This window comes from Notolepis coatsorum, assembly GCF_963971535.1.
Source record: "Notolepis coatsorum genome assembly, chromosome: 6".
In the NCBI taxonomy this organism is placed as follows: domain Eukaryota; kingdom Metazoa; phylum Chordata; class Actinopteri; order Aulopiformes; family Paralepididae; genus Notolepis; species Notolepis coatsorum.
In genome coordinates, this window is record NC_140170.1 from 169,197,703 (window position 1) to 169,211,058 (window position 13,356).

At 43.8% G+C, this 13,356-nt stretch overlaps 1 protein-coding gene across 1 annotated transcript in view; it reads left to right on the forward strand.

Moving 5' to 3' along the window:
• Positions 1-13,356, forward strand: part of pik3c2b (phosphatidylinositol-4-phosphate 3-kinase, catalytic subunit type 2 beta) — a 242,649-nt gene that overhangs the window by 54,641 nt on the left and 174,652 nt on the right.

Below are 13,356 nucleotides of genomic sequence, written 5' to 3' on the forward strand. Positions count from 1 at the left end.
TTGTTCCACAGGTAGGGAGCGCGGTAGACAAAGGCTCTGTGGCCGGTGGATTTCTTTTTAACCCTAGGAATCGATAGAAGCCCCGCATTTTGTGAGCGCAGAGCACGAGCGGGCGAGTATCGGGAGATGAGATCGGATAGATAGAGCGGTGCAAGCCCATTTAAAATTTTGTAGGTGAGGAGTAGCACTTTAAAGTCAGATCGGGCTTGAATAGGAAGCCAGTGTAGGGCGGACAAAACTGGTGTGATGTGATCAAATTTTCGAGGTCTAGTTAGTATCCGTGCAGCCGCATTTTGCACGAGTTGAAGATTTTTGATGCTTGAATTAGGTAGGCCTGAAAAAAGTGCATTACAGTAGTCCAAACGTGATGAGACAAAAGCATGAATCAGGGTTTCAGCATCAGCCAGAGTTAAGATGGGGCGAATTTTTGCGATATTACGAAGATGGAAGAATGCAATTTTGGTGACATTTTTTATATGTGCATTAAATGAGAGGGAGGAATCAAAAATTACTCCAAGGTTTTTTATAGTGGAGCTCTGGGATACATGACAAGTATCAAAGTTGAGGGAGATGTCCTGAAACAGGCCTCTGTGGTTTGGGGGGCCAACAATTAACATCTCAGTTTTATCTCCATTAAGGAGTAGAAAGTTTTGCGACATCCACTTTTTGACGGCAAGCAAGCAGTCCTCAAGGTTTTGTAGTTGGGAGGAATCATTTGGCTTATAATTGGGTGTCATCAGCGTAAAATGAAAGTTTATGCCAAATGTGCGTATGATATTGCCGAGGGGTAGCATGTAAATCGAAAATAGCAAAGGGCCCAGGACAGAGCCTTGTGGGACACCACATTGCACTGGGAGGGTCTCAGATGTTAAATCATTATAGACCACGCAGTGTGTTCTATCAGTTAAATAGGATTTAAACCAAGCTAGTGCGAGACCCCGAATGCCAACATGATCCTCCACCTCCATCTCTCTCTACGTCTCCTCCTCCACCTCCATCTCTCTCTACCTCTCCACCTCCACCTCTCTCTACCTCTCCTCCTCCACCTCCATCTCTCTCTATGTCTCCTCCTCCACCTCCATCTCTCTCTACCTCTCCACCTCTCTCTACCTCTCCTCCTCCACCTCCATCTCTCTCTACGTCTCCACCTCCATCTCTCTACCTCCTCCTCCACCTCCATCTCTCTCTACCTCTCCTCCTCCACCTCCATCTCTCTACCTCTCCTCCACCTCTCTCTACCTCTCCTCCTCCACCTCTCTCTACCTCTCCTCCTCCACCTCTCTCTACCTCTCCTCCTCGACCTCCATCTCTACGTCTCCTCCTCCACCTCCATCTCTCTACGTCTCCTCCTCCACCTCCATCTCTCTCTACCTCTCCTCCTCCACCTCCATCTCTCTACCTCTCCTCCTCCACCTCCATCTCTCTACGTCTCCTCCTCCACCTGCATCTCTCTCTACCTCTCCTCCTCCACCTCCATCTCTCTCTACCTCTCTTCCTCCACCTCCATCTCTCTCTACCTCTCCTCATCCACCTCCATCTCTCTACCTCTCCTCCTCCATCTCCATCTCTCTACGTCTCCTCCTCCACCTCCATCTCTCTCTACCTCTCTTCCTCCACCTCCATCTCTCTCTACCTCTCCTCATCCACCTCCATCTCTCTACCTCTCCTCCTCCATCTCCATCTCTCTACGTCTCCTCCTCCACCTCCATCTCTCTCTACCTCTCCTCCTCCACCTCCATCTCTCTCTACCTCTCCTCCTCCACCTCCATCTCTCTCTACCTCTCCTCCTCCACCTCCATCTCTCTACCTCTCCTCCTCCACCTCCATCTCTCTACGTCTCCTCCTCCACCTCCACCTCTCTCTACCTCTCCTCCTCCCAACTCTCTCTACCTCTCCTCCTCTCTTCCTCTCTCCACCCACAATGTTGTCTGGTGTGTGTGTGTGTGTCTGCGTGTGTGTGTGTGTCTGTGTGTCTGTGTGTGTGTGTTCTTACCTGTCATAAAGTTCTGATCCATTTTGGATAAAACTGAATAGGTTGACAGCAGGCAATATTTTGCACAATTTTGCAGTTTTGCCCAATTATTTCCATGTTTCACCACATAAACGATCCAATCAAACGACATATGTAAGATATTTCTTGTCGGCACATTCACACGCAGTTGTCATGGTCGGTTTGAATCAGCCTTTGGCCGATAAGAAAGGTAAAACGAATTCAGTCATCCTCATATGATGTTCTCAAATCAACGAGTAATCGCGGTTTAATAATCGTTATTTCAATATCAATTAAAATAATCGTGATTAGGATTTCTGCCATAGTGGAGCAGCCCTACTCCATCTGCAGGTGCAGGGAAATGAAAAGGCCTTTATTGTAGTGGCAACATAGTTAACTAGAAGATTTCACTGAGCAGACCTCCGTCAAGCCCTAATGATCTCCCCAGATGACAGAAACGAGAGTTGTCTGCATTGCCGATCTCAGCAGACCCCGGGTGGTGATCCATGTTTTATGTATCATGTCGTACAGCAAACATTTATCAAGTCTGGTGCATCGCTTTTGTGACTGTATGACAGGAAACGGGTCAGGAAATACACTTGTTAGAACATTGGGAGCACTTGGGGGTCATGTATGTTCACAGCAAATTTTATGGCAAGCTGGCTATAATTTTTCAATTTGGCCTGATGATGGCGCTGGAGGAAAGGTCAAGGGGTCATCGAATACAATACCTTTAGAGGTCTAGAGGTCATGAATGTTCACAGCAAATTTTGTGATGGTACGAGTCCAACTATCAAGTCAGGAAATTGAGAGAGAGAGAGAGACTAACTAAACCATATAAACCCTGACTAAACTAAACCGAACCCCATCCTCCTCTCTATGTGATCATCCTGAAGCCCCGCCCTCATTGTCCTGTCCTGAAGCTCCGCCCTCACTGCACTGTCCTGAAGCTCTGCCCTCATTACACTGTCCTGAAGCCCCGCCCTCATTATACTGTCCTGAAGCTCCGCCCTCACTGCACTGTCCTGAAGCCCCGCCCTCATTGCACTGTCCTGAAGCCCCGCCCTCATTATACTGTCCTGAAGCTCCGCCATCATTGCACTGTCCTGAAGCCCCGCCCTCATTGTACTGTCCTGAAGCTCCGCCCTCATTATACTGTCCTGAAGCCCCGCCCTCATTATACTGTCCTGAAGCTCCGCCCTCATTGTACTGTCCTGAAGCTCCACCCTCATTGCACTGTCCTGAAGCCCCGCCCTCATCATATTACTGTAATGTAGGTCATCCTCTCTGCTGACCTGATGGAGATGTGAGGTCACTGGGTTGGTTGGTTGTACAAACACACACACACACACACACGCACACACACTCTCTCTTTCCTTCCATTCTTTCCACTCTACCCTCCCTTCTCTCACTCTTCCTTCGGTGACCCTCCTTTCTCTCTCTTTCTCTCTCTTGTTCTCTCTCCCTCTCTCTGCCCCCCCTCTCTGGGAGCCTGGCTGTTTCCTGTGACTAACAGGCTTGGATGTAATTTATACTGTGACTAACAGGCTTGGATGTAATTTATACTGTGACTAACAGGCTTGGATGTAATTTATACTGTGACTAACAGGCTTGGATGTAATTTATACTGTGACTAACAGGCTTGGATGTAATTTATACTGTGACTAACAGGCTTGGATGTAATTTATACTGTGACTAACAGGCTTGGATGTAATTTATACTGTGACTAACAGGCTTGGATGTAATTTATACTGTGACTAACAGGCTTGGATGTAATTTATACTGTGACTAACAGGCTTGGATGTAATTTATACTGTGACTAACAGGCTTGGATGTATTTTATACTGTGACTAACAGGCTTGGATGTAATTTATACTGTGACTAACAGGCTTGGATGTAATTTATACTGTGACTAACAGGCTTGGATGTAATTTATACTGTGACTAACAGGCTTGGATGTAATTTATACTGTGACTAACAGGCTTGGATGTAATTTATACTGTGACTAACAGGCTTGGATGTAATTTATACTGTGACTAACAGGCTTGGATGTAATTTATACTGTGACTAACAGGCTTGGATGTAATTTATACTGTGACTAACAGGCTTGGATGTAATTTATACTGTGACTAACAGGCTTGGATGTAATTTATACTGTGACTAACAGGCTTGGATGTAATTTATACTGTGACTAATGGCTTGGTTGTCATTTATACTGTGACTAATGGCTTGGTTGTCATTTATACTGTCACTAACCAGCTTGGTTTAAATTCATACTGAACACTCTCAGAGCCAAGGGCCACTACATGTGGGGTACCCCAAGGCAGTGTGCTTGGCCCTCTGTTTTTCTTACTTTATATTAATGACCTTAAATCAGCTTGTTCCACTAATTTATCTTTGTATGCCGATGACTCAGCACTCCTGGGCCCTCATTTATCAATTTTTCTTAGAAAGTATTTTATTTTCATACGTAAGCACAGAATTTAGAATGTGTGCACGCACAAAAAAAACGGGATTTATCACACGTGCGTACACGGGTCCTACGCACACCTGTCTTCATAAATATCACCTTGCTCCTAAGCTTGAGCTTGTGCATGGTTTTAAGTATTTGCATACCAGAACCGCCCCGATTATCCATATATGGTCATGAAACACCCCCATGGGATGTGAAATAATGGACTGACCCGAGGGAATTGCGTGTTATGGAGAAATACGAGACAGGCTGACAGACATGTACACGTACGGTGATGTCGGATATGATATCTCTTAAAGACCATATTAACTAATAAAGCCCATGCTGGAATATGACTGCCTTTTTCCATTTTGTTCGATTAATACCCAGGGATTAAAGTTCTCCTCAATTGTATTCCAAATCGCGATGGATTTTCCGTACATTTTCTACCTGCTGCATATGATTTCTAGAGGCATACAATCTATTTTGATGTCAGTATTGGGTAGCCTATATAAACAATAATACGAGAGCATATACAAGAACAATGAATCTCACTGCCATGTATGATGTAGCCTATACGCCATGTGTAGCCTGCCTATGTGATAAATACAAACATGAACTTGAATCCCATCATCATATTTACATAGTCTGTCCACTATGTTTATTACTTTGTTATCCCCCCCCCCCTATCTATGTAAAGCGACCTTGCATGGCTCTTGAAAGACGCTATATAAAATGAAGCTCTATTATTATTATTGTTATTATTATTATTATTATTATTAAAATACTGTCTTTTACTGTTAGTCTCAGTGAAGTTTCAACGGAGCGAGGTAATCTATTCTAACCAACAAATTGAAGTAGAAAGCATTTCGTTGTGGCCAATCTTATTTGGAAACATGACACAAAATAATAGTATGTCGCTTTTTATTTGAAACAATATTTAATCGCGTTTGGTGGAGGTGGGCGTTCTGTAACCCCTTTCGTGACTGTGATGCACCGAGTGAATCCACAGTCACTTGCTCCTCAATAGGAAACCAACCTAGATTTACCCTGAAGGACTGGTTCTAACCGAACCGTTCGTTATACAAGAATCACAGAGAAATGTCAAAGGTACTCACATTTGCATGAGGGTTTCGGACAGAGATACGGGATGGTTTGAAAGCTCGGCGTTGCTAATAAACATTTTAAATATTTTTTATAAACTGGTCAACACGGCATTATTTCCGGAGTTGGCTGCCTGGTGTGATCACAGCGCATGCGCATCATGCACACAACGCCGGAAATAATGCAGTGTTGACCAGTTTATAAAAAAATATTTAAAATGTTTATTAGCAACGCCGAGCTTTCAAACCATCCCGTATCTCTGTCCGAAACCCTCCTGCAACTGTGAGTACCTTTGAAACGTCTCTGTGATTCTTGTATAACGAACGGTTCGGTCAGAACCAGTCATTCAGGGTAAATCTAGGTTGGTTTCCTATTGAGGAGCAAGTGACTGTGGATTCACTCGGTGCATCACAGTCACGAAAGGGGCTAGGTGGTTGATGGTGGTTGAGAAATGAGAGAGAGAACCCTTGTAAGTTCTCTCTATTTATACACTGTGGAGCGCAGTTCTGGAAGGTTCTAGCCTGTTCTACTATATGACATCATACTGAAGCTTAACTTGAATTACACTATGACACGGCGGCAGTTACACTAGGTGTTCTGCGTCTGCCCCCCCTGCCAAACTAGCAAGCCAACCTCTTGTTCGCGCATGAGCCCATTATAATTACACTACTGTCGCTATTTCACAATTGAACTATAATGAATTACGGTTCATACAGAACACGCGCCAGTGTCAGGAGTAATGCACGAAAGCTTATTTCCGCGTTGAAACTAATGCATTAACTGAGGAGCGCATATGCCGTAGTAACGATATTCTACCACTGGGCGTCAGCTAAGCATGCTCAGAGCTGTGCGTAGACATAAGCACAAAGTCAAGTTCACGTTCAAATTGATAAATCCCACACTTTGCTTAGAAATGGTCGTACGCACGGGTTAAGCACATATCTGTGCGTACGCCACGTTGATAAATGAGGGCCCTGGTGTCCCATAAAGACAAGGTAGTTGTTGAAGGGATTTTGAGCAATGAGTTGGGCAGAGTGAGCATTTGGCTATCAGATTATAAATGATCCCTCCATGTAGGGAAAACAGAATCAACCCTATTTGGCTCCAAAATCAAGCTAAAAAGACTTTCAGCCTTGGAAGTGAAGGTAGGGGATTTTATCATTCCTGCAAAAGATTCTGCTAATTACCTAGTCTGCATCTTGGACAAGTCTTTGTTAGGGGAGAATATTATGGCCTTAACACTTTGAGTGCCAGCCACGAGAAATCTCGTTATTTCATGCCATGCGTTGAGTGCCAACGATGAGAAATCTAGTTTTTAATCGTTATTTTTTTTATTCGCGATTTCCATTCATTTTTCATCAATCTAGCCTCACATTACCATTGGGACTGGCTTTGAGCTCGAACAGGGAAAATACCGCCCCCTATCGTCTCTCCGAATGGTATTGCACCCATTGGATTGGACTGAATGAAATGGATGGGAAAAAAGACTCCAGAATCCACATTTTACTTATCAGGCATGTAACCGGAGACGATCCCATTCATTGCCCACCCTCAGAACAGCGTGGAATATGTGTTTCCAGTACCCAGCGTTGGATCAATAAACGCGATCGATATTTGGAATGGCGATCAGGAATTGGAATAATCTTTTTGGAGAACATCTGATCTGAGGTAAGGAATCAATTTTACCAGTCTTGGGGTAATCAGAGTTTTTTTTCACCTATATTTCAGCGTGTCCCATATGTGTGTGTGTGTGTGTGCTGATCAGGAAATGGATAATCGATTTTTCAGCCCGCTTCTCTAGCGTGCATAAGTACACATATACTATCGATAATCTAGCGTTTATTTGAAAACTATTCATAAATAGGCCGAAAAATGACAACGTGTTTTGTGTATTCCACTAAAGAGCGATTCCTGCAGAATCTATTTATTTTTCTGGAAGTTTAAAAAAATTAGCGTTTTTCAAAATGATATAAACCGGAAATGTACTGATTAAAAAAAAACAATCCATTTCGACAATGTTGACTGCAAACAAGTCATTGATAAGCGACAGGCGTATTAGACACTGTGAAGTGCCACAGAACAAGTGACACTTTTGGACAATGACATCCTGGGTCGTTCCTATATGACCAGTATAAATCTTTAAACTAAACTCTGGAAAGATAGCTCTATGATGGCTCTACTTATAAAAAATGGAACTGAGCCTTTAAATGTCTCCATAGAAGGGCCCGGTGTCTGTGAAAGGGGAGTTAACCTGAGGAATGTGGCCCTGAGGATGCAACAGCAGAGGAGAGAAAGCTGTAATGTTAACCCTTTCAGACGGGAAGGGTTGCGGGTTGAAAAACAGGGAGTCCTGAATCTATAGAGGGAGATCTTAAAAAAGAAACTATATAACAATTAAATGTTTGATGTGTACAGTAAAAGTTTTCAAAATGGCATGCTTATAATTGAGTGTCAGTAGAGAATAATACTAAAAGAATAATGTGTAAAAACTGTTTGTCTGGAGGGATTCTTTAAGAGATACTATGGAGAGGCCTCGTGCTTGGTACGATGTCACGTGGTCACCACAGACAAAGCCGTTGTCTGTTTTGAAGGAAAAAGGGACTTTCTGTTACTTAAAAATCACTAGGTAACTAGCAGTAACGATAGTACAAAGAAGGAGGAGTCCATAACGAATTATGTATTGTATGTTGGTTTGCTAAACAGAAATGACGACCATTTGACATCACTGTGTTTAGACCAATCAGAAATACGGTACAATATCAAATAAAAGAGACGGTTGCTGATTCAAGAGGCAGACTTTTTTGAGAGATTTTGAGGAGATGACTGAAACCTGATAAATTGTAAGCTGAAAACTTGTGTACTTATATAAATGAAACTGAACCCTTAAATGTAATTTTCTACTGTTAAAAAATAAAAACAATCTTCTTTTGGAAACAACGTTTTGCTTCTATTTTTCCCAAAAAGACGGGTAAGCATGGAGATGTATTTTTGCATTGTAACTTTACCAGTAATAATAATAATAATAATAATAATAATGATAATGTGCCTGAATGTGCCTGTAATGTGTCTAATTTATGATGTAAAAAAGAACTTTATGAGTGTGGTGTTCCCCAGACGGAGGAGGAGGAGAAAAAATAGGATTATTGTGATTAAGGAGAAAGGTGGGTTCGGCAAGCCTGGTTTTATCAAGTAATGCCATACAGTAAACTCTACGGCGAACCGAGTAGATTTATGATGTAAAAAACCTCCTGAGTAAGGCTTTAGCCAGACGGAGTATTAATGATGTAAAAACTTTAGAAGTGTGGCTTTATCCCTACGGAGTAAAAGGAGACATATGATTATGCATTAAGGCAAAATAGGATAAGTGGCTTTATCCCTAGCTATAATAGGATTATGCATTAAGGACTAAAGGTGGGTTCTGTAAGCCTGGTTTTACCATAAAAACTTTAGAAGTGTGGCTTTATCCCTACGGAGTAAAAGGAGACATATGATTATGCATTAAGGACTAAAGGTGGATTCTGTATAATGGGATTATCAAGTAAAGCCATACAGTGATAATACGTGTAACGGATAAGGGAAATGGACCTCATCTAATTAAAGAGAGTCCGTCCCAGTGCAAATAAAATAAAAGATTCCGCAACTTCAATCACTCGACCTAAGGTCGATGACTGACGGGGGTCGGAACGGTGCATTCGCTGTCTCTTGTCGGTCAGTGGTAACAACAACATTTTGTAGACTCGTTTGGTTCTGCGTGTCAACCACTTCACAGGACGCTGTTTGATGTCAAGATAAGCAGACCAATGAGTTATGAAGTTATCGATCTGACCTAAGAGCCAGCGTGGGCATTCAACAGACACATAGCCATAATTTAAGATATAGTTTATGCGTTCGCAAATGTGCTCGCCCTCCCATTGACTACAGCGCTGGCACTCAAGCGCTAAATCGTGCGCCCCCTGCTGGCACTCAAAGTGTTAAAGGCTCTGACCAAAATAAACTAAACTAATTCTTAGCAAGAAAATTATATTTTCTCAATTCAAACACACTGAAAACATTAGCAGATGCCTTAGTGCAGTGTCACTTTGATTATGCATGTACATCCTGGTATAGTTGCTCACCAAAACAAATAAAGCATAGATTACAGACATCTCAGAATAAGTTAGTTAGGACTGTGCTTAAACTTCACCCCCATACACATCTCAATTCCTCACACTTTGATGGTCTGAACTGGTTACCAGTGGAAAAGTGGCTTTCAGGACTCCCTGGAAGAAGAGATCTTGTATCTCAATGGGACATTCCTGGATAAATAAAGGATAAATAAAAGGAGAATGGCTCAGATTAAGTTGGGGCTGACCTTTAAAATAATGCTACAACCCTGAATATCTGATTTACTTTAGTTGGGTGAGTGAGACTCACAAATACGCCACGAGAGGCAACCAGACGGATATAATTCCACACAGGTTCAGGAGTTCTATGGGGCAAAATATTATTTTGTATACAGCAGGAGTTCTATGGAACCAATTACCTACCTCTTACAAAGCACTGGCTACGGAAAGAAGCTTTAAGACTTTGAAAAAGTGGTTAGCGTCTGCCTCTATTTGATTCTCATAGAAGCTAGGAAGGATAGGATGAGTTGTTAAAAAAAACTGATGTGTAATGTGTGTTTACAGATGGATCTTTAATTCTATTATTAATTAGTCTGACTAAAGGGAATGCTGTAGATTAATTGAATTTGATTGTGTATTTGGCTTTGACTTGTTTAATGCAGTGAAATTGTGTGGTTTGTTTAGTATTTTTGTATTTGGGCTTCAGAGTAGCTATACTGTTTCTGCCAACCAACTGCACACCACAGAATGCAGCTAGCAAGGTAACCATCGACGATAGATCTGACTAGCTAAAGTTCACCAACTAATTTCCTAAGTAGATAATATTGGACAAAACCTTCTATACCCTAGAATGAATTAAAATGGCAGTAACCATGCTTTATATTGTCGGTACAAGATTTGTTCATTCTTTCAAAATGCTATCACTAGAGGCAGTTGTGTTTTTTGACAAGTTTATAACCTAAGCACTAACCAAACCGACAAATGACCTGAGTAGTGGGCGGCTGATTGGCGCAGTGGGCAAGGCGCTCGCCCACTAACGCAGGAGACGCTGGGTTCGAGCCCAGCTCTCGGCGTTGCTACCGGCTTAGCCGATCGTTCATACTAAACACAATTGGCAAGTGTTAGAGGGTGGGAAAGCCGGTGGGTGGGGATTGGACGTTGTGGACAGCGACTCCTACAGGTCGGTTTGGTGACGCCGATGCGGCGGAAGCAGGAAGTAGCGGGGGCAGCGTGAGCCTCCCACGCGTTACTCCTCGCCACTGAGAGTTCGAGCTGCTGCGGTGAAAAGATACGACAGGCTGCCTCCTCGTGTACCGGAGGGGACACGTGATGCAAGGCTTCTATCCTCACTACAGCCGACCAGTGGGAGGCATAGTCTAGCAACGTTCAAGACAGGGGAGGGAAGAATTGGATAATACGAAAATTGGGATGGGAGAAAAATAGAAAATGGGGAGAAAAAGTGGATACACATTTTTTTTATAAATTATAAAACCAAACCCACAGATGAACTGAGTAGTAATCAAGGGGGCAGCAGCTCTGAGCAGCAGCACGTCTACATCTCCACCATCTCAAGTAGTTTAGTAATAAAGTAGCTGGTCAGACAAGTGGGGGAATTTAGAGAACTGGAGAAGACCAGTGTGGTCTGTGGTGTAGACTCACTCTCACACACACACACACACACACACACACACACGCACACGCACACGCGCACACACACACACACTAAGTGTGTAGGCCACATTGTGGCTGCTTGTAACATATTCTACTCATGTATGTGGGTTCTGCACTGACCACAGAGGGTTTCCCTCTGAAAACACATACTTCAGACCCTGCCTCTCTCTCTTACCACACACACACACACACACACACACACACACACACACACACACACACACACACACACACACACACACACACACACACACACACACACACACATATATATATAAAAATGGAGCCTCTTTGTATTTCTTGCAGCTGTGTGTGAGTAGTGTGTGTGTGTGTGGGGGGGGGGGGGACCACACATGTACGGTATGCCATAGCATGTTTTTATTTCTGGCCTGGGGCAGCTGCGTTGTGTGTGTGTGTGTGTGTGTGTGTGTGTGTGTGTGTGTGTGTGTGTGTGTGTGTGTGTGTGTGTGTGTGTGTGTGTGTGTGTGTGTGTGTGTGTGTGTGTGTGTGTGTGTGTGTGTGTGTGTGTGTGTGTGTGTGTGTGTGTGTGTGTGTGTGTGTGTGTGTGTGTGTGTGTGTGTGTGTGTGTGTGTGTGTGTGTGTGTGTGTGTGTGTGTGTGTGTGTGTGTGTGTGTGTGTGTGTGTGTGTGTGTGTGTGTGTGTGTGTGTGTGTGTGTGTGTGTGTGTGTGTGTGTGTGTGTGTGTGTGTGTGTGTGTGTGTGTGTGTGGTCTGTAGAGGTCACAGGAAGCATGTTTCCGCCTGATAACCCCTGGCTGTGAAAAGAGGGCGGGACTTCCTCTTTGTGGGGACCCGACTTACCACAATGAAATACTCTCTTCCTCTCCCTCTCTCTCTTTTCCTCTTCCTCTCTTTCTCTCCCTCTCTCACTTCCTCTCTTTTCCTCTTCCTCTCTCTCTCTTCCTCTCGCTCTTCCTCTCCTCTCCCTCTGTCCTTCTCTCACTTCCTCTCCCTCTCTCTTCTCTCACTCTCTTCATCTCCCTCTCTTCGCCTCTCTCTTCCTCTCCTTCACTCTTCCTCTCTCTTTCTCTCACTTCCTCTCCCTCTCTTCTCTCCCTCTCTCTTCCTCTCCCTCTCTTATCTTCTCCCTCTCTCTATCTTTCTCCTCCTCTCCTCTCTCTTCCTCTCCCTCTATCTTCCTCTCTTTCCCTCTACCTCTTCATCTCCCTCCCTCTCTCTCCCTCTCTTCTCCTCCCCCTCTCTCTATCTTCCTCTCTTTCTCTCTTCCACTTCCCCTCCATCTCTCTCTTCCCCTCTCTCTCTTCCTCTCCCTCTTTTCCTCTCTCTCTTCCTCTCCCTCTCTTCCTCTCTTCCCCTCTTCTCTCTGCCTCGCCCTCTCTTTTCCTCTCTCTCTTTCTCTCTCTCTCCCTCTCTCTTCCTCTCTCTCTTTTTCTCCCTCTCTTTCTCTCCCTCTCTCTGTGGAATAATATCCTACTAACAAAGAGCGTTCAGCCTCCATGTGTATTAACTAAGGCCAGCAGTGCTCCAGCTGTATGGTATTGTATATTAGAGCCCCAGTGGCGCACCACATACTGCCTCGCAGACCTCCGCGGCCGTCCCGGGCTCGCCTCCCGCTCCCGGGCTGATTTGTCCCATGTCCTCCCCACATCTCCTCCCGTTCTCCCTCTCCTCTGTCGGTCATGTCCTCCCCACATCTCCTCCCATTCTCCCTCTCCTCTGTCGGTCTTGTGTATGACCAATAAAAATGCTGTAAAAATGCTAAAATAATAAATAAATAATTTCTTTTTTTAAAAGAGCCCAGTGACATGGCGTTGGGACTCACTTACCCAAGTCGAAATGTTTTATATTTCTCATTACTGGAAGTATCTTTTTCACATATTAAGTGTGTTGAAAGTATATTTCTATCCATTATGTACTTTTCTGAGAGGATACTTGCAGTGTATTTTTAGTACTTCCTGTGTGCTTTCATGTACTAATTCAGAGCACATGTGTACGATAGGGCTGTCCCCGACTAAGGATTTGGATGGTCGACTATGATTGGCCAAAATGTGCCGTT